This window comes from Suricata suricatta, chromosome 7, assembly GCF_006229205.1.
Source record: "Suricata suricatta isolate VVHF042 chromosome 7, meerkat_22Aug2017_6uvM2_HiC, whole genome shotgun sequence".
Lineage (NCBI taxonomy): Eukaryota > Metazoa > Chordata > Mammalia > Carnivora > Herpestidae > Suricata > Suricata suricatta.
In genome coordinates this window covers 100,020,063-100,041,827 of record NC_043706.1, presented here as the reverse complement: position 1 = coordinate 100,041,827, position 21,765 = coordinate 100,020,063, and the positions used below count along the sequence as shown (strand labels likewise).

The 21,765-nt window shown below is 36.6% G+C and overlaps 1 protein-coding gene across 2 annotated transcripts in view; it reads right to left on the bottom strand.

Moving 5' to 3' along the window:
- NT5DC1 (5'-nucleotidase domain containing 1) overlaps positions 1-21,765 on the bottom strand; it is a 134,634-nt gene that overhangs the window by 90,265 nt on the left and 22,604 nt on the right. The window lies entirely within an intron of this gene.

The window sequence follows — 21,765 nt, the reverse complement described above, 5'->3', positions numbered from 1 at the left end:
GGATGCAAAACTTGAGAGACTATTGAATGCTGAAAATGAACTGAGAGTTGAAGGGGAAGGGGGAGAGGGAGAAAAGAGGTGGTGGTGATGGTGGAGGGCACTTATGGGGAAAAGCACTAGGTATTGGATGTAAACCAATTTGACCATAAACTATTTAAAAAAAAAAGAAAATCTAAATTACAAAAAAGCAAAAAAAAAAAAAAAATGAACCCTGTATGCATTACATATGATTTTAAGTGATACTCCACACTCACATTTGCTGTTTACTATGTATAATACTCCAGGGCTCTCCAGCCTCCCTACATTCAGATATTATATTAAATGACAAGAATATATGACACAGACTCACAACAGCAAGCAACATCAAATAAAAATAGGCTTTCCATACGTTCCTAGATTAATGCCCCAATCTCTAAAAATTATTATTTAAATATCACCACTATCCATCTCCCTCACTTCATCTACATCACATCTTTCTATTTCAGGATACCACTTTCTTTTTTTTGCCTTAAAATTTTCTTTAAAACTTTTCTGAGAGAGAGAGCGAGCGAGCACGTGTGTGTGTGTGTCTCAAGCAGGCTTCACACCCAGCGTGGAGCCCAATGTGGAGTTCTACCCCACAACCCTGAGATCATGACCTGGGGTGAAATCAAGAGTCAGATGCTCAACCAATTGAGCCACCCAGGTGCCCCTAAGAAAATCTTTTTCATCTGAGTATAGCACTCACACGATGTTATTTTAGATTCAGGTGTACAACATAGTGATTCAACCTTTCTATGCATTATGTTATGCTCACAAGTGAAGCTATGCTTACACACATTACTACAATGTTATTACATCATTGACTATATTCTCTATGCTGTGCTTTTTATTCCCTTGCCTTTCTGACTTATTTCACTGATCATAATACCCCTGGGTCCCATCCATGTTGTCCCAAATCACATTTTTTTAAACATGTACTATTCCATTTATGTATACGTGTATATATAAAAAGTATAATAAACATATATACATGTACATAAAAAACATCTTCCTTACCCATTTGTCTACCGATGGACATTTAGGTTGTTGCCATATCTTGACTATTGTAAATGATGCTACAATAAATAGAGGTGCATATATCTTTTTGATTTAGGTGTTTTCATTTTCTTTGGGTAAACACCCAGTATTGGAATTATTGGATCATATGGTATTTCTATTTTTAATTTTTTTAAATGTTTACTTATTTTTGAGAGCAAGAATGGCAGAGAAAGAGAGGGAGACATAGAATCAAAGCAGGCTCTAAGCTGTCAGCACAGAGCCCGACATGGGGTTTGAAATAATGAACCATGAAATCATAACCTGAGCTAAAGTTGGAAGCTGAACTGACTGAGCCACCCAGGTGCCCTGGTATTTCTATTTTTAATGGTCCAAGGAACCATTTTCTTTTGTGGCTGCACTAATTTACATTCCCACCAACAGTATATGAGGACTTCTTTTTCTCCACATCCTCACCAACATTGTTATTTGTCTTTTTGATTTTTGCTATTCTGACAGGGGTAAGGTGGTATCTCATAATGGGTTTGATTTGTATTTCCTTGATAATTAGTGAAGCTGAGAATCTTTTCATATGTCTGCTAGCCATCTGTAAGGACACCACTTTCTTAACTAATCTCCTAGTGACCACTGATTGCCCAAAGTTCTGCATACTGCAGCCCAAGTAATCTTTCAAAAAAACACATTTAATAAGGTCACTCTACAGTAAAAACTCTACAAAGCCTTTGCTTCTTACTGTCCTTGTAAAAGACCAGACCAGGGACGATCTAGTTGCTAAGCTTTGAGTCTCCTCATTCATGGCCTGAAGAGCTTCTCTCTACAAAAGTTCTGGGGGTAGTCCTCAAAGGGAGCTATCATAGAAAATGAAGGTAAAATCTATACCAGCACATTCAACTGAGGGAGAATACTGGATTTCAGATAAAACACCATGAGTCCTAATCCTGATTCTGTGTGTAAATCAAATTTCTTGATATTGTCATTTCTGAAGAAAGGAGATTGGCCAAAAAGATTTCGAAGAATCCTTAAGCTCTCTGATTCTTTCACCACTCATTTTACAAGGAGATTCCAGATTCAAAGGTTCTACTCCAATCTCTGCACTAATTTAATGCATCAACATTAAGTTCAACTATTTTTAACTCAGCGTCTGCACTGGGCATAGGGGCTCTTTTGGAAAATAACTATTTCTCTAATTTCAAGTCTAGCTACCCTTTTCAACAGCTGTCCTTTGGTTTACCTTTGTTAAAACCAACAGTGCCATGTACTTCACTATTCAAATACCACTGTTTGGAAAGCTCCATCTCAGGTTCAACTTATTTATCCCACTAGAGTAACCTCTGAATAGGTCAGTGTTCTGTTAATACTGGCAAGGAAATAGTTTGGAAGATTATAATCCTAAAACTGGAGTGTCAGTCTAGTAAAGAAACACACAGTCTATTCAATTTCCTGTCATGCACAGCAGGAAGAAACATAAGTTAGTATATAGAAATGGCTCATACTACTTTGGAATTTTACAATGATGAACAGTTACTTAAGCCATTAATTTATGAAAATGTTCTTAATTTAATAGTTAATATTTAAAAGTCACTGAGAATTTTAAATGGTGCTGAACTTGCTACCACCTTTGAATTCTGAACCAAATGTTTAGTTACCCCAAAATGTTCTGTCAGACAAAATATATTGAGATATTTGTTGGTTTACTCTCCACCTGTGTTTATCCATGGATTATATACTTATCTTATAATGAAGAAAAAAGAAAATTAAGAAACACATAAAGCAGGCTAAATGTCCAAGTGTCCAGGAGAGACTCAACAGCATGGTAAATGTCCACCACTTAAATTTTTTAGTATGTTCTAATGATAGAAAACAAAGGATTGGCTCCTGAGAATAATCTGTAATTTAGAAATCAGTGTCATGTAATATAGATTTATTGAAAATATTTATTTGGCTAGATCCTTCTTTTTCCTACTAAACTTTCATTTTGATTTAACTATAGAAATGAATGCCTGTAAAGTTAACCACTCAGAATATGGTTAAAAAAACAAAGTCACACTTAAATATATCTCAATACTAAACATTATTTCTCTAATTTTTCTTTCCCATTGGGAAAAACAAATATCTCAAATTTTCATTAGTAATGATTTTGTTACATAAACTATTTAGTCATGACTTTCTTAACAAAAAACTGATGTACTAAAAAAGTACATATAATAAATTCTGGCATTATCATGAATAATTGTATTAATTAACATATCCACATTTTGAGAGGATAATGATAATTAATATTCACAACGATAGTCCATAGGCAATGAAAGATTGAGTAGTAGTAAATAGCAAAACAAACACACACAAACAAAAAACAAGCAAACAGAAAACTAAGTGTAAGGATTATAGCTATCACTGTACTGAGGTGCTCAGAAAAGCAGGCAGTCTTTGAACGGCGTGTATGGTAGTCTACAGTGAAAACAAACGCTACATTCCTTTCTCCTGTGCTTTTGGTCTTTTTAGATGCTGTACTTTGGAACAGATTATCCTTGCACATAAAGACTGGCGTACGATGAAAAGTCAGTTTCCTTCCCACGCCATCCACCCACCCACCCTTCTTCTCTTCCAAAAGGCAACCACTCTTAAGAACTCCTTGTCTATCCCACATAAATTGTATGAGATATTCCGTGGGACATTTGTAACAATTATGTGTAGTTTACCGTATACTCTCTTACTTTTTTTTTTTACTAAGTATATTTTGGAGGTCCTTCCATATCAGTCCACAACAAGGGACCTCATCTTTTATTTTCTCCAAATGTTTATTGTTTGAGAGAAAGAGAGAGAGTGTGTGAACAGGGAAGGGGCAGAGAGAAGGAGACAGAGGATCAGAAGTAGGACCAGCACCGACATCAGAGAGCTAGACACAGGGCTCGACTTCACGAACTGGAAGATCACGACCTGAGCTGAAGTCAGATGCTTAACTGACAGAGCCACCCAGGCGCCACAAGGGGCCTCCAACTTTTTAATGATTACTTAATGTTCCATTGTACATATGTACAAAAATGTACCTAGGCCTTATTAATAAATATTTTTGCAGTTCCCTTCTTTTGCTCTTACTAAAAATGGTTTAATGAGTAACCCTCTATGCACATTCTCTGCTTACATGCAACTAAATCTGAAGGATCAATCTGTAGAAATGAGATTCTGGAGTAGAAATTATGCACATTTAAAAATTGTTGAAGTTTAGGGGCGCCTGGGTGGCTCCGTCGGTTAGGTGTCTGATGTCGGTTCAGGTCATGATCTCACAGTTTGTGGGGTCGCACCCCGCATCGGGCTCTGTGCTGACAGCTCAGAGCCTGGATCCTGCTACAGATTCTGTGTCTCCTTCTCTCTGCCGCTCTCTCACCTGTGCTCTGTCTCTCTCAAGAATAAATAAACACTAAAAATTTTTGAAGTTTATTAATTTATACTTCTGCATCAGTTTCTATTTGCAATTTCTTATCATGAATGAGGGTATACATCTTTGCATAAGCTTAAAGCCATTTATATTATTTCTTTCTTATTAACTGTTTCTCTCCTTTGTCCATTATTCAACTGGGTTGTTCTGTTTTTAAAACATTTTTAAAGGAACTCTTTTATATATTAAGACTATTAGCATCTTGTTCATTACATGAGTTGAAAATTCTTCTCCCAGTTTTTCATTTGTCTTTAATTTCCCTTATATTTCTCTTTATATACAGAATGCTTTTTAATGTTTTCAGATTCATACATCTTTTCTTTTTTGGTTTCTGGGTTTGGGGTCATACTTAAAAAGACTTTCTGACTCCAGGATTAAACAAATATATATTTCTCTCACATTTTCTAATGTCAATTTTATCTTTTTAAAAAAATGTTTATGTATTTTTGAGAGAGAGCTAGAGAGCGAGAGCGAGAGAGAGAGAAAGAGAAAGGACATGAGCAGGAGAGCAGCAGAGAGCAGAGAGAGGGGACAGAGGATCTGCACCGGGCTCTGTGTGGACAGCAGGGCTCAAACTCACGGATCGTAAGACCATGACATGAACTACGATCAAGAGTCAGATGCTTAACTGACTGAGTCACCCAGGCACTCCCCCCACCCTTTTTTTCTGCCCAGATCTTTGATTTCTGTGGAATTTATTTGGGGGTTAAGTATAAAGTTAGGGCACAACTTTTATTTTTACAGGTGACTATCCACACATAACCCATTTTCCACTGACTAAAATGCTACCTTTATCAGATACTAAATATCCCAGTGCTTTTGTATCTATTTCTGGACTTTCAATTCAATCTTAATAATGAGTTTTGAACAAGGTAGATGATAAGGGATGCACAGAAAATTCAAAGCTTAAGAAATACATTGTTACAGCAGTTTATAGCAGTGCTATCAACAATAGCTAATTATGGAATGAGCTCAAATGTCTATGGACTGATGCCTGGATAAACATGTGGTGTATATATACAATGGAATATTATCTGGTGATCAAAAAGAATGAAATCATGCCATTTGCAGCGATGTGGACAGAGCTAGAGTGTATTATGCTAAGCAAAATAAGTGAGAGAAAGACAAATACATAATTTTACTCATATGTGGAATTTAAGAAACAAAACAGATGAACATAGGGGAACAGAGGAAAATTAAAATAATATGAAAATAGAGAGGGAGGCAAACCATCAGAGACTCTTAAATACAGAGAACAAATGAGGGTTGCTGGAGGGGAGGTGGGTAGGGGGGGCTAAATGGGTGCCGGGCATTAAGGAAGGCACTTGTTGGGATGAGCACTGGGTGTTATATACGAGTGATGAAATCACTAAATTCACCAATACTACACTATATGCTAACTAACTTGAATTTAAGTTAAAAAAAAAAAAGAAATATGTTGTCATAATTATAGGAAACTACAAGATACAGATAAAAGAAATATTTCTCCCATCGTTAAATGTTATTTGTTCATTCATTTACCCTTCTCCTCACCCCTGGCACAGACTTCTTTTAAGGAAGAAGTTTCCAAGTGGCCAGCTGAGAATTTTCCTGCCTTTGCCACGTAAGGATTTCTTTTCCCATCTTAGGTGAAGCAATTCCCAACTCTTTACTTAAGCCACGTAGTTTTGGAGAAACTCCCTCTTCCCCCTTTATTGGAAACTGAGGTCAGAGTCCACGGAGTAAGCTATTTTAGCATCACTGGCTGATGCCACATATTGAAAAGGTACCAAGACAAAGGCTTTCTGCAGCCCACAAACCCCTTTATTGGCTTGATTCCCTTTTAACAATATGCCAGATTCAAATCTCGGAGTATCTACATTTCCTTACTGTATCCCAAAGACTCTGCCTGACTCAAATTCTGCCTACCACACAGAGTATGACAGTTCTCTCTAATCACTACTAGCTGTGGCCATAATCAACAAGGGTGGTGTGCCACGTGGGCTGGCATCTGTGCAGCATTAGGAGGAGGGGGCTTCTCTCCGCTTCCACGGTGCTCTCCAGAAATAAATCCGGGAAGACTTTTCCTGTGGCAGTGCGCTGAGAGAAAGCCAAGCTACGCACTCAGTGAAAATAATTACCAGACACAAAATTCTGGGCAAGGGTTTGCTGCTCTTAAAATTTTTATGTAAATGTTAAAAGAAGGTGAGAAGGTACCAAAAACTCTATTTGATTACTTTACAAATACACAAAGCTACACAGCTACTGCTAAAAACAAAATCCTACTTTAAATAAGAAAATGAATTGTTAACACTTTAAAATAAACAGTAAGTTACAGAGAAAAAAGAAACAAATCATTTTCACATTTTCTTGAAAATACAAATTTGATTTTTAGATCATTGGTAATACCTGAAAGAAAGCTCTGAAATATTCAGAGTAGAAGATTATAACATGGTAAATAAATATATACTGGGTAAGAAATGAAGAGAAAATAATTAAGATAACACTGATTGAGATTTCTAATGTAACTGATCTCTCTACTATAGAGAGAAAGCCCTGCATTTTAAAAATCAGCATTTCTTTTTTACCAGCAATTTAATGTTATTGTTTAATTTTTTTTAGAATTTTCCAATGAAGAGCTATTGAACTGAAATCTTGCAATGTACCATAATCCAAATATTTTGTTGCCAATTCATTTCATCACATTTCAGCTTTTAAAACCAGATCGACTGGGGACATTTAATAGCATGCAGTGACCCACTGTCCTAACAACACCACCCTCTGTAGAGGGAGGCGAAGATCCTAAGAAGCTTCCAGTCTATTTTAGTGCTTTCAACCCAAAGGAAGCGTTTATGCCCTATACCTTTGCTCACACATTAGATCTGGCAGGCATGCCACCTCTCACGAGTCAGTCTGATGTAAGAACCAAATATACGATTGGTTCTTTCATTCCCTCTGAGATATTTCAACATCACACTCTAGTTGAATCTTTTTCCAAAGATCTTATTTCCACTGCTGGCAAGCAGCACATTTTGAAATCAATCCAGTAATAAAGTTTTGCAGAGAACAGTCAGTGCTGTCAGTTTAAGGTCCTTTGTTTAGAAAAATCGCATTTTGAGGGTTACTGGGTAGCTCAGTCGGTTAAGCCTCTGACTTTAGCTTGGGCCATGATCTCCTAGTTTGTGAATTTGAGCCCCGTGTCGGGCTCTGTGCTGACAGCCCAGAGCTTGGAGCCTGCTTCAGATTCTGCGTCTCCCTTTCTCTCTGCCCTTCACAAGCTCGCGCTCTGTTTCTCTCTCAAAAATAAACATAAAAATACTTTAAAATAAATAAAAAATAAAACAATCACATTTGAATACATACCAAACCGAGGGCTCATTCTCCTACCATGCGGGTTTGCGGCTAGGATGCGGTAAACTGGCTCAAAGTCAGTGGAGACAAATGCTCCTGGCTCACCATTCCTGCTGTGCATCCTGTGGTCACACCCAGTCCCCTTAAAGATTATGCAACTGTTGTGAAGTCTAAGAAATAGTCGTGCTAAACTCTGGTGTGGATCACAGATAAATTCTAAGAGTCCATTTACTAGTTTATTAGAAATCAGTTTATTTAAATTAAATGTATGCAAATATTTAAGTTCCAAACTTAGAATCTTATACTTAAAGTAATACAGAAAATGTAATACAGGAAAAACAAGTTCAATAAACATTTATGAGTGAATCATAAGTATGTATGAATCAAAGTTGGTGCTTTCCTTTAGGTTTATATTTTATTTATTTAATTTTTAAAAATTAAAAAAATTATTTTAGAGAGAGAGAGCATGAGCAGGGGGGAGGGACAGAGGAGGAGAGAGGGAGAGAGAGAGAGGGAGAGAGAGAGAGAATTTTAAGCTGGTTCCATCTCAGCATAGAGCCTGAAATGGGGCTTGATCCTGTGACCCTGGATCATGACCTGACCCGAAATTAAGAGTCGGATGCTTAACTGATTGAGCCACGCAGGTGCTCCCTAAGTTCACATTTTAATGTTGTAACAAGAATAAAGTTTCACTTTCACATATTCTGTTATAAAAAGGATTCCAATTATATAATGTTCCAGAAATCCAAATATCTGAATGCAGAATAGCCAGTAATAAATGAGCTCCGGATAGCCTCATTACAAAAAAAAAAATTAAAAAAAATAAAAAAAATCAGTGACCATATTTACTTGGCAATGTGTGAGAAGTCACAAACAAACGTCTCCTAATCTCTTTAATCTCTTTAATTTTTCCTACAGTTATAAAAAGTACAATAAGAAGGTAAAACACATTCCATTTACATCTACATTTTTATAAAATATTACAAATTACTAATTGCTTTAGATGGAAAACCTAATATAGAAAACACATCACAACCAAACACTACTATAAATTCTTTCTTGATTTGATTATAATAACATGAATTACTATATATAGTTTTTGAATAAATAATTTTTAGGCTTATTGATAAAATGATCAGTTGTCTTTAAAATACCTATAATAAAACATAAATATGTAGCACAGCAAAATGCCAAATGTACTGCTGTAACAAATGGCATATTCCTATTCCTTAACTATGGCTAACAAGGATAGTGTGACTTATTGGCAGTTTTCATAGGAAAAAAATCTATACTTAGTAGAACTAATTCATTCTGAACATAAAAATTAAAACAAGGATATGAGAAATGTAATATGACTATTCCTTCTGATGTTATCTACATTGGTGAAAACTCAAAAATAATCCATTCCAGAGACAAATTTAATTATGAGTAAAATATCGGTCATTTTGATATTACTCCCCCAAATTATTCAAGTAACTACACACTGTCTCCAGGAATTTCATAGTAATAGCAAAATGTACATGACAAAACTACAGCCATCAAAATAAGATAGAAATCATTAATGTCACCAAATCTTCCTAGCACAACACGCAGAGAGAACAGTTAATCCAGACATTTGGGGACATTTGCTTAGTTTCCATATATTCAGACTGACTTATGTGAAGACTCTGGAATCTTTTTTTTTTCCTTTAAGACTCTGGGGCTTCTAGAACAAAGCCCTTTACAATAAGAAAATCTCTCTTAGAGCTAATAAACACAAGAGCTTGCAAATTCTGCAGTCTCAAGGTAGTTAATAAGAAATGAGAAGAAGGAAGAAAATCAGTGTCAAATTATATTTTTCAAGGTTGGAAGAACTCTAAAAACTTATTTCACTGATTCCTTCCTGCTTAACTCCAAGCACTGCCATGAACTTCTCTATGAGCTATCATTCTACCAAGATGCTTAGGTCACTAAAGATACACCTCACCATAAGCACAAATCTTAATTTTCACCATACACTATCAATGAAGGATCTCATTTTCCTGTAGTTTATTTTCAGATTCCAACAAAATTATAAGAAGTTATATGCTCATTTTATGTCTTAAGAGTGAAAAAGGAGTTTGTGTAAAACTGATGTTGATAATATATAAAATATGTAATGAAATATGAAATATGAAACCTAAAAGTAAGGAGATCTTTTTTTAGTAGCCAAATTAGGTTGCATGTGACTTTGGTTTTTATGGTATGTTAAAAAAATATTTTTTTCCAATTCAATGCAACCTCTGCTACTTTTTTCCAAGAATATGCCAGGTAACTTTTTTAAGGTTAAAAAAATGAAAATGGTGTTACTAAAACAGAGTTTATGGCATTCTTGTCTTTTAAATGACTAAAACTGGTCCTACAGATTCTAAAAATAAAATAGAACACTGGTGAATATTAGTTTCATATTTTAGAAATGGTATCCATTTAGCCCCCACAAAAAGTTTCACAGATATCTAAGTAAAATGGAATAATATCCTAGTATCAATTCTATTTGTATCACATACTACTAATTAGCTATTAAATGAAAATAAGAGGTAACAAATAGTTTAAGTTTTCATCCAAGTAACTTCAAATTTTTCCTGAAAAGTAACTCCTATACATTTTCTAGACTAGAAACATCTCACATTTCCAGTGTTTTGGTTTTTTCCAGAAAATCACTTACTGAAATAATTAGGACTCTAATCCAGAAAATGTGACACTAGTTATTATTGTATGAGAAGAAATATACCTTTCACTTGATTTCAAATACTGAATATAAACTTGTTGGTGATTTATACAGGACCGTTGCAAGTAATCTTAAAATTGCAATTCTATAAGCGGAAATCATCTATCTCAGTGTAAGGAAAGTCATCCAAAGAAAAATTCAGTGAAAGCATTTTCTACCGCTTTTCACAGAGGTGCCAAGTTTTTTCTTGAATATATAACACCTTGAAGTCTCACTGGAAAGTTGGGAAAAAAGTAATAGAAATAACTTACTGGGTCTCAATGAGTTATTTTTAAAAATCAAGTCTTTCTTGGATAAGACAGGTGCAGACAACTGTAAGGTGCAACACATATAATGAAGATTAATATCCAAAATATGTAAGGAATGTTGAAAAAAGTCAACAATAACAATAAAATTCAACCCAATAAAAGGTATAAACAGACACTGAGAGAAGAGTAAACACAAATAACCAACAAATATATGAAATATGCTTACCCTCATTAGAAATCAGGAATATAGAGGGGTGCCTGGGTGGCTCAGTGGATTAAGCATCTGACTTCAGCTCAGGTCATGATCTCACAGTTCGTGAGTTCGAGCCCCATGTCGGGCTCTGTGCTGAAAGCTAGCTCAGAGCCTGGAGCCTGCTTCAGATTCTGTGTCTCCCCTTCTCTCTGCCTCTCCCCTGCTAACACTCACTCTCTCTCTCTCTCTCTCTCAAATGAATAAATATTAAAAAAAAAAGAAATCAGGAATATAGAAATAAAAAACTAATGAGATGGCATTTTACAACTGATAGGCAAACTTTAAAATTTAGATAATGCCAGGTGGTTGTAACTCTTATATCCTGCTGGTAAAACATAAAATGGCTTTAGCAAACAATTTGTCATTTGTCAGCAAAACAGAAACTATGTATATGCGATCGTCTACTCCCAGATATACACCCTAGGAAAATTCTTTTGTGGGTAGCCAGGGAACATGTATAAGAATGTTTAAAGCAGAATTATTTTAATAGGAAAAAAAAAACCTACCTAAAGTATCCATTGTCAAGTGAGCAAAAATAAATTCTGATTACACATACCAGAGGAAACTATGTAGTGCTGAAAAATGAATCAACAATAGCTACACACATTAATATGGACAGACCTCAACAACATCTCGACATATCCAGAAAGCACGTTGCAGAAAAACACGTGCAGTCTAATTCCTTTAAACAAAATTTGAAAACACACGACAAAAATATTTACTGTGGGATATGTATATGGGTGTTTTCGGGCATGAGATGTGGGGAGGGTACACTTTCCATGAAGACAGAGGGAATGATAGACAACAATTCAGCAGAGTTACCTAGATGGGGAACACCGGGAAAGCAGTCAGGGAGGTGTGCACAGGGACCTCCAAAGTGTAGTAATGGAGGCTTCTTTAGCTGGGCAGCAGGTACATGTATATTTACTGTGTTAATATTATTGCTTTTTGTATTAAAAAATCATATATACTATATATGTATCAAAACTTTCCCAGTAGTAAATACTGAAAGAAGAGGTGTTTGTTTTTTAACACTGTGGGAAGCAATGATGTAGAGGAGAAAAGGGAGACAGATATGTTGTGGCCAGAAGATCAACGGAATTGCTTCTACCCTGAGAAGGTACCTTAGCTAAATGAACTGCTATATTAGCATATCAGCGGCAGTTTACAAGGGGTGGAATGCGGGCAAGAGCTGATTGATTTAAGTAATAATCGTAAGAAATTAAACAAGAGCATTTAAAAATGAAAAATATCTGATAGCATGGTCTTGTGGAAAACGCCAAGATATCCTTTCAACCTGGTATCCAACTCTCTGCTCTGCCACCTACTGTTTCATCATATCTGCGGAATTCCTTCAACTGCTTGGGCTTCAGTTTCCTTGCATACAAAATAAGAAGGTCAATATCTATCACATAAGATTCTTGTGGGTCAAATGAGAAAAGCAAAGTATCTGACACTGAAGATGCTCGCTCTGTAAATGCAAGCCCTGTATGAAGACAAAGTCAAATCAGATCTAATTACAGTGATAATCACAGGATGCTCTTTAAAAATGACCAACAGAACACTCAAGTACTATACTATGGTCTCACAGACAACTCTTATACAAATGGATACGAGTATACTGAGCAGCTTAATAAGTTGATATATCAACAAGTAAATGAGCCGTGAATGGGTGAGAAAATTTTATAAATGAAGCACAGGCATATATAAAAGTTCCTGTGAAACTGTAATGTTCAGATTCTAAGACATTTAAAGAAACCCCTTTAAATTCCCTAGAGTCCGACCCCTCTCCTTTTTCTCCCATCCTGGAACCTCTCCATTAACGATATACCTCTCCTATCATGGCTACCTTGAGAAACCCTGCCATTGGAAAACCTAACTCCAAAATTCTAACTTAACTGGTGATAGAAAAGTTTAAGGCACGCAATCACTGGACAGAACAGCACCCACAGTTAGCATCTTTTGTGAAAACTGCTTTGGAAAGCAGTTGGTCATGCTGGGACCTCTTCCAAGAATTCAGAGCTATTTTAAGGTAAGACATGGACTGAAAAGACCCAGTTCCAAACCAGCACTGTGCAAAAGGCCCCACCTCTGGGTGCCCAAGAGTGTGAGGCAAAATGCCCGCATTCAATACATATTGAAATCTGGTGTCCTGAAGCTCTTAGTTCCTTCGTTCAACAAATATTTATGAGGTTCGTGCTTTGTACCAGGCACTACTTGTACAGAGTGGAGTTTCTGTGATAAATAACCAGTAGTCCCTGAGTCCCATTCAGAAATGAGTACAAGGTGTGATGAGAGAACAGTGTTTGATGATTTGAAACACGGACTCATTTCACACCAGAATCCGTGAATTCTGGATTCTAAAAGAAGCCAGAGAGAGGCTCTAAGAGGCTGTGTTGGCTCCCCCAAGGGACTCAGACCATCAGTAGCAGGTTACAGCATCTCACCGAACTACCGGCACACAGTAGAGGCCAAAGAACAGCTTGGGAAACATTTGAGAAGACTGATACTATAAAGAGATTCAAGTATAAATCAGAGATATTTCCTTCTTTGACATCATCATCATTCATACTGCTCCACCTCGTTACATATATCTTATTTTACCTTCCACGTTTCCCAGCAAATAAAAATAAGAGAAAACAAAACAGGACTGTAATATGTCTACATTTCAGCCTTATTGTCAATGAAGGGGTAAGAGTTATTCAGACTCACAAGTGATTAAATTGGTTATTTCAGCACCAAAAGGTCATGGGGGCGGGGTGGGGGGGACACACCATTGTATCTCCTTGGTATACAAATTTTATTTTATTTTCTACTTTCTATGTTTTCTCTAAATAGTGATTACCTTTAAAATCTGAAAGCAAGTAAGCAGATGTTAGGGATTTAACTGAAGAGGAAACCAGGGTCCAAGGAGGCCAGGTGACCTGACCAGGGTAACTGATGGGCGGGGGTGGGCAGAGCCAGAGATGGCGGGAAGATGAGTCCCTTAACATTGGCTCACAGTTAGGAGTGGAGGTCTGTCAGCCAGGTAACAAAGTTGAGGCTAAGTAGAGTAGGGCCCAGCACGACTTAAACTGAGAACCATAAAATATATCATAATTGTTACTATGAGGAAGCTGAACAGCTGCAGGAGCAATAGTCTCAAGGGTGGGTTTCTTGATGGTCTGTGCTGTCACCTGCAAATACCTTGCTCTGTACCGACAGGTACTCAGGAGCCCTCTAGGGACTTTGTCCCTTCAGGTACTGGTACTTAGTGACTGTGGAGTGGCTCAAAGTGCGATAATAAGCAGGGGAGTAGAAAGATCCTAATAAAAAGTGTCTTCCTGTGACTTCCTCAGTTAAAGCTTTAATTTTCTACACTTTTTCTAACTTCTTCTAACTTAGCAGAGATTGCACGTGAAAGCGGAACTTGTAAATAGAGTAGGAACATGTCTGAACAGCCGAGAGCCTCCTGGGTGGCCGAGAGCCTTGAAGATCGGAGGTCAAGAGTCCAAGAAGCTCTATATTTTTAACTCAGCAGGTTCCTATGGAAAGATGGTGACGTCATTAAGTGCCTGTGGCACAAAACTATGATTTCTTTAAGTAATGAGGCAATTTATGTGTAATAGAAAATAGAATAGAAAACCCTTGTTCAAACTTCTTAAATGACTCTGTTTCTCCTGACCTAGCCTGGAGTTTCATAAACACCTGTTTTTATGCATGAATTTCTCCTTTCATGCCATCAGCAGGTATCTAACCATTAAGCCACACTTGACTGTTTTCACAAATAGTTCATTTTTAGCTCCTGGGCTCTGTAATAGCACCTACGAATGTTCTTTTAAATTCTTTTCGAGAGGAATGAGGGACAGCGAGGTAGTGGTGGACACTGTGGGTCTCCAAATGCCCTGACTGTGCTTCTGGGCGCTTTTCCCGTTCCACTGCTAAAAGACTGAAGGATTAGGGAGACAGGAAAATCAGTATCCTGCTCGGGTAAGGAGATGAACATATTAGCTTAGTCAGTGGTGTTTGCTCTCAATGGGCTCTTCACAACAGCTCTTCACTTCAGAAATTTAACTCAATTAAACATGAGGGAAGGTGACATTCATAACACAGAAGCCAGTTTCCTCATTTGAAGAATGATATGATTGATTTAGGTGACCTTTAAAGTTCCCTACAGTTCTGAGTCTATGAAAGAACAATAATTTTCAGAATCAAAAGTGTATGGATCTTAAAAGAAAATTTTGAATGTTAAAAAACAATACTCATAAGCAAACAAAAGAGACAAATGACAAACTGGGAAAAGTATGTGCAAACTGTATCACAGAAAAGAGGTTTACTAAGATAGAGAATACTTACAGGAAAAGTGGGCTAGATGTATGGTCTTAACTGTATGAAAAGATGAGCAACCATAGGCTTAGTAAGAAGAATCAAGATCACAACTACACGAAGATTCCAGTTTTCACCTATAAAATGGGCAAAAATCTAAAAAGTCAACAAAATCTAAACAAGATATCCTGTTGGTGAGGCCATGAGGAAACACTCTCATATTTTGCTGGTGGAAACGCAAAATGATCCAAGACCTCTGGAGGGGATTTAATGCTATGTAACAAAATTACATAGGCATTTACTTTTGACCTATGATTCCCAGTTCTAAAAATCTCTCCCAAAGATATTCTGGCCAAAAAATACACATGTACAAAGTAATTGATTGTGGAAATATTTGTATTAGCAAAAGAGAAATAACACACATGTCCATCAATAGGGAAATGGGCATAAAACTAAGATATGGTCATACAATGATGTACTATACCGCTGTAAAAAGGAATGTGGACCATCTTTGCATAATGCTGCACAAGGACCTCAAGACAAACTATTACATAAAAAGGCAGCATACAGTATGTATTTTATGATGTCATTTATCTAAGAAACTAGAAGGGGATATGAGTGAATATTTTAAAAAATAATAAAAGTATAAACAGGAAAAGATTTTTTTTAAGTTATAAAAGGCGGATGAAACATGCCTATATTATCTTCTATAATAGAAGGCCAGCTTCTCTGAATATTCCTGGTTTTATACATTTGACTTGAGAAATACACAATGTATGCTAAAGCTGGCTAGTACTGGCTCTTGATAATTTGCTAATGGTCAGGTATTTTGTGAGCCAGCTGTCTCTACCTTGGTAGCCTGTAATTGGCCGTGGTGGAAGAATTTACATGACGGATGCCAGCAAACATACCTCCTGAACCTCCCAAGCCAGCTGTTAAACATTTATCAGCTTTGCATTGAAAATGTAAATACTTTAGGAAAGTACAGACCAAAATTAAGTTAAAAATTTTTCTAAAAATTGAAAGCAAGATGAAACAAACCTAACAGTGAACTGAGTGGGTAGCATTCTGAGTTGTTCTGACTCTAAAGCACAGTAATTTGATTTTAAACTGTTTTCAATATTGTGATGTGAATATTGGTATTGTTACTGAGAAACTGTGTTACAGAACAAAGCAAAGGAATAACTCCGTTACTGCCTAGAGAAGTGGGAATTTAATATAAGATTAAGAAGTTATCAATTTAAGTTGGAAATCATTAAACTCTCTGTAATCCTGCATGTGAACTGGATGTGTCAGTATGTAGTTATTATGTGTTTTATGTTTAATTAACATTACATGAATGAATTTCCTAGCTCAGTCCACTGGAAAAGCCTAGAAACAATACCAAGCCAGGAGCAATGTATACTCCCAGAACCCAGACACCTGGACTGTGGTCTCTAACTTCTATTTCCCACAAAAGGAACTAAGACTTGAGTACAGCCAGATAAGTATGAAATCCTGGAAGGAGAGAAGCTTTATAAAAGACTATTGGGATCATGTCAAAAGAAATTAGGAGCCAACATGAAGAGGCAGGGAAAAAATCTGAGCAATAATAATAATTTTCATGGATCTTAAATACGTAAAATATGTTTAAGTCCATAAGTTTATAATGATACTCAACTCACTGAGTCACCTCTAGAGAATGCTAGGAAAATAAGCTTATTACACATTGATTTCTCCTGTTTTTCTATGAAAACTGTACTCTGAGATAACCAAGTAGTTAATGAAGCAGTGTTTTTCTTTACAGAAGTATTCTAGCTAATAAACAAAGGACGAATGATAGAATTTGAGTATTACCATTTTGTAACCTCCAGTGAAATAATGAATCTAGGTAATGATCAATGCCTAGCAACACCACAAGAGACAACCAGCAATAAAGGGCTTTCTGATTGAAATATACCATATACCATGCTCCATGAAGTATACTTGCTACAAAAGTGTGTGTGTGTGTGTGTGTGTGTGTGTGTCTCAAACTGAAGGACATCAAATCTCTAGATCTAACAACTAATCTATAGGAAACACAGGGTATAGAAAAGTATTTTAAGTGACAACAAAATCCAAATTGTAGGAAATTGGATTTCAACAAAATAAATGACCCAGTTTTCAACAAATAAACTGCAAAGGAAATAGACACAGATGAGGAAACTACATTAACAGAAACATATAAATTAGGGACAATTCCAATGCCTGGGTGGCTCAGTCGATTAAGCATCCAATTCTTGATTTCCACTCAGGTCATGATCTCACAGGTGGTGAGATCGAGCCCTGCATCCGGCTCTACCCCTTCAGCATAGAGCCTGCCTGGGATCTGATTCTTCGTCTCTCTCTCTTTCCTACTCCTCTACTGGCATGCTCACTCTCTCTCAAAATCAATAAACATTTTTTTAAAAATTAGGGGCAGTTCATAAACCTAACTTGAACAAACAATAAACCAATCAGTAAAAACATATAAATATATATGTACATGTATATATACACATATACACACACTATATGAGTATGTCTCTATACATCCTTATATGTAAGTATGTATACATTTACGTGCATTTGTATGTGTGTTAATATTAAGATAACAGAAAATTTGAACATGGACTAAAAGATTTGGTAATATTAAGAAATGGTCAATTTTTTAGGTATGATGAAGATTTTGCTTTAGAGAAAAGGACTCATTTTCTGGAGTAGTATACTGAAGTAACTGGTACAATATATGAATACCATTTGTCCACAACTTTGTGGTACGGAGAATGGAAGGACTGTGAGTGGCAAGGAGCTGATATTAGTTTAAATTGGGTAAGGGGTACCTAAGCACTCAGTGTAACTAATCTATTTCTATATGAGACTAAAATTTTCCACAATAAGGTTAAAAATCATATGCACAAAACAAAAACTATGTAGCTAATATTAATAAGCTGTAATGGAACAGTGATATCAGACCAAGACATTCCAACTCAGGAGTCCACTAGGATCACATGAAGGGCTTTTTCAAAACATAGTCTCTGAAGCCCCACTCTGTCACGGAAACCAGAAGAATGAAAGGACTGTATCATGTCCCCCATGACTGTGGAAATGGCAAAAAAAAAAAAAGGTGGTGAACCATTGTTCAAACCCAATAAGCGTGGGGGCTGCATATGATTCACCTACTTTTTTATCTCTATGCCAGACACATACGAGGTACTCAAAAAATATTCGGTGAATTAATGACTGATCCAGGGTAGTGAAAATGAATAGGTAAAGCTGAAAGTGGCTAAATGTTAGATGTGCAAAAAACATTCGTATTTGATACTTAAATTCACTTAGGTAACGGAGTTAGAAGAGCATGACTTTCTGTTTTAAGTGGAATGGGTTTTCATCATAAAGCCACAGACTAGTCACTTCAAACAGCTACAAGTAAACTCCCAAAATAAAAATAGTTTTAAATACACAATTGGGTGAGGTGTGGCTAGCAAATACTCTGATTCTACAATCTGTTTGGACAAGACAGTGCTTCTTATGTGACTAACAAAGCAAACAGCAGTCAGATTCCTGCGCTGAAATAAGTTCACTATTTGCAAAAAGGGTTGACTATCCAAGGCTTATCCAATAAAGACACCACTTTTACCAAAGTTAGAGGGGAATATAGATTGACAAATACCCACATACATTTACATATCCCCAAAAGAAGGCATAGGACCGCCTGGCATGGACTCTGTGTCTGGTATGTACGGAACCAAGTCCACTGTCTGTCTCACTATGGAGAAACAGCGAAATACCTCAAACACAAGAATAATCTAATTTTAAAGCTGGAGGAGCTAAGAAACCTAGTCCAAACTTTTCATTGTGTAACAGACACCTAGAGAGTTTAAGGTGAAAAGCTCTGAAAATAGCTGGAGTAGCCACAGATGAATAAATGGTCTACACAGGTGCACAGTAGGGAGAGCTGAGAATTAATCTTCTGAACTTCCATACGAATGGTATCTAACAGGTATCAGTCTGAATTCTAAACAAGTGTGTGTGTGTGTGTGTCACTATATACACATACAAAAATACTAGAATATGTACTCGTTATTTTTACATTTTTAAATGTATGTTTATTTTTGAGAGTGAGTGCACATGGGAGTGGGGAAGGGGCAGAGAAAGAGAGGGAGACAGAGAATCCCACACAGGCTCTGTGCCGTCAGCACAGGAACCCACACAGGGTTCAAACTCACTAACCATAAGATCATAGCCTGAGCCTAAATTAAGAGTCGGACACTTGACTAAGCCATCCAGAAGCCCTTACAGCATGTACTTCTAATAACTCCTTCTCAAACAAATTCTACAGCCTAGTCTTCAATAACATCCATGTTATCTCATCTACTTTTCCAAAACATCATCCAAATGAGCCATAAGTAAATGGAAGGCAGCCATTTCTCCCACTTATCTTTTGCAGTCTGTTACAGACATAGCAGAATGCATATTATATAATTACAGAAGCTGTTCCAATTTCCACATGATGAAAGAAGGATTAGAATATAAACTTTGTAATTCTCCTGTTAATCTAAACTGATATAAAGGCCAGGTTTCATGTGTATCTTTGAGTATTTTGTAAAGACACCCAGGACCTTGTAGATTTTTAAATATGGCAACCAAGGAAAGGTTTAAAAGTGAGAGTTAGGAGAAAGGGGATCACTGGGATGAGGTATCCATTTACATTTCTATAAGGTGCTATATCAGGCTTAGGCTAAAGAAATACAGAAAATTACAGGTGTGGGAGGAGGAAAGGACAAGAAAAAGAACAAACCTTTATTTCACCTACTGGCCAAACATTCAAGTATTTCAATTGTTGATCAATCCTGAACCATACTACTTTAATTCTGCAGAGTTTTTTTTTTTTTTTTTTTTAGTTTACTTATTTTTGAGAGAGACAGAGTGTGAGGGAGGGAGGAGCAGACAGAGAGAGGGGAGAGAATCCCAAGAAGGCTCCACACTGTCAGCGCAGAGCCTAATGCGGGGCTGGAACCCATGAAACCATGAGATCATGACCTCAGCTGAAACCAAGAGTCAGACACTTGAGAGACTGAGCCACCCAGGTGCCCCTAACTCTACAGAGGTTTTAAAAATTGTATCTAGGCCTGTTATGGTGTTTTTCTTCTCACCTACTTCACCCATATAGCTGATTTAATTTAGCTCCAAAACAATAAAATTAGATACAAAATTTGGCCTCCCAACATCTTTTTTATTAAATTTTTAGAATCCTGAAAACTGACTTTAAGAGTCTCCTAATATTGTTAAAGAGAATTCTAACCATTGAAAAGGATAATGTGTACTTTCATCTTGAGGGGAAAAATGTCTCTAACTGGGCTAAATCAAGATTCCTAAAGGAAACTGTAAGGTAAGTCACTGAGATTTTTAAACTGAGAGCAAAGTTTGAGGAATTTGTTTCTTCTGCAATGAACTGAACAGTTTTATCTGAATAAACATGATAACACATTATCAGTTAAGGCTTTTGCAATTTCTACTGCAAATCTAAAGTAAAATCCAAAATGAAGCAATACAACCTGAAGCTGTTTACTGAATGCATTGTAGTGTTGTAAATAATCCCTCAGGGTAATTATATTGCTAACTCTCAAATTCATGGAATTTGAAGTTTCTGAAAACTTTCAAATATTTAATATGCAAAAACTGAAATATGGTATGTATATACTAACATATAAAATTTATTAACTTCTGAGGACTTACACAAAAATCCTAAAATACACCATATCTGCATTTTCACCGTTTTGTTTTTCTCAAGCTCAAAAATAAGTAAAAACAGGAGTAAGGTATTTTCATAAAAGTTTCATCAATGGACACACTGATGTCATTACATCATAGCTGAAGCATTTAGATGATGGTTCACATCCACATCCCCCTCCAAAAGACTTCCTTTCCTACTCATGTAGACTACCAAATATTTTCAACAAGTAACACAAGACTGTACCTTCAAAAATATAAAGGGGGCATTAACATCCCATCAGGAACCACCTAAACATCTGAGTAATAACTTCCAAAATAAAATCACAGAAAAAGATGATGTCTGGTTAAAACTATTAATATATATTTAAGACAAAGAGTTTATTTTTCAATAAGAAAACAAGGGAAGAGAGCCCAACCTGATCCTGTATGCCTGCCCACCATAGAACTTTCCACCAAAATTAGTACTCTCTCCACCTCTGGAGGGAGGAGCTTAAACTCAGGGTAACCTCATGAAGGGAAAAACAGTATAAATACTGCCAGACAGCTCTGAAGAAGGCACTTTCTGCGCTGCTCACCTGAGCACAGGGGGGTTCAGAAAGCTGCAGAGAAATCATCTCCAGGAACACCAGCACCCAGGTAAGCCTAACAGCTGATGCTCTCGTGGACCTCCATGTTA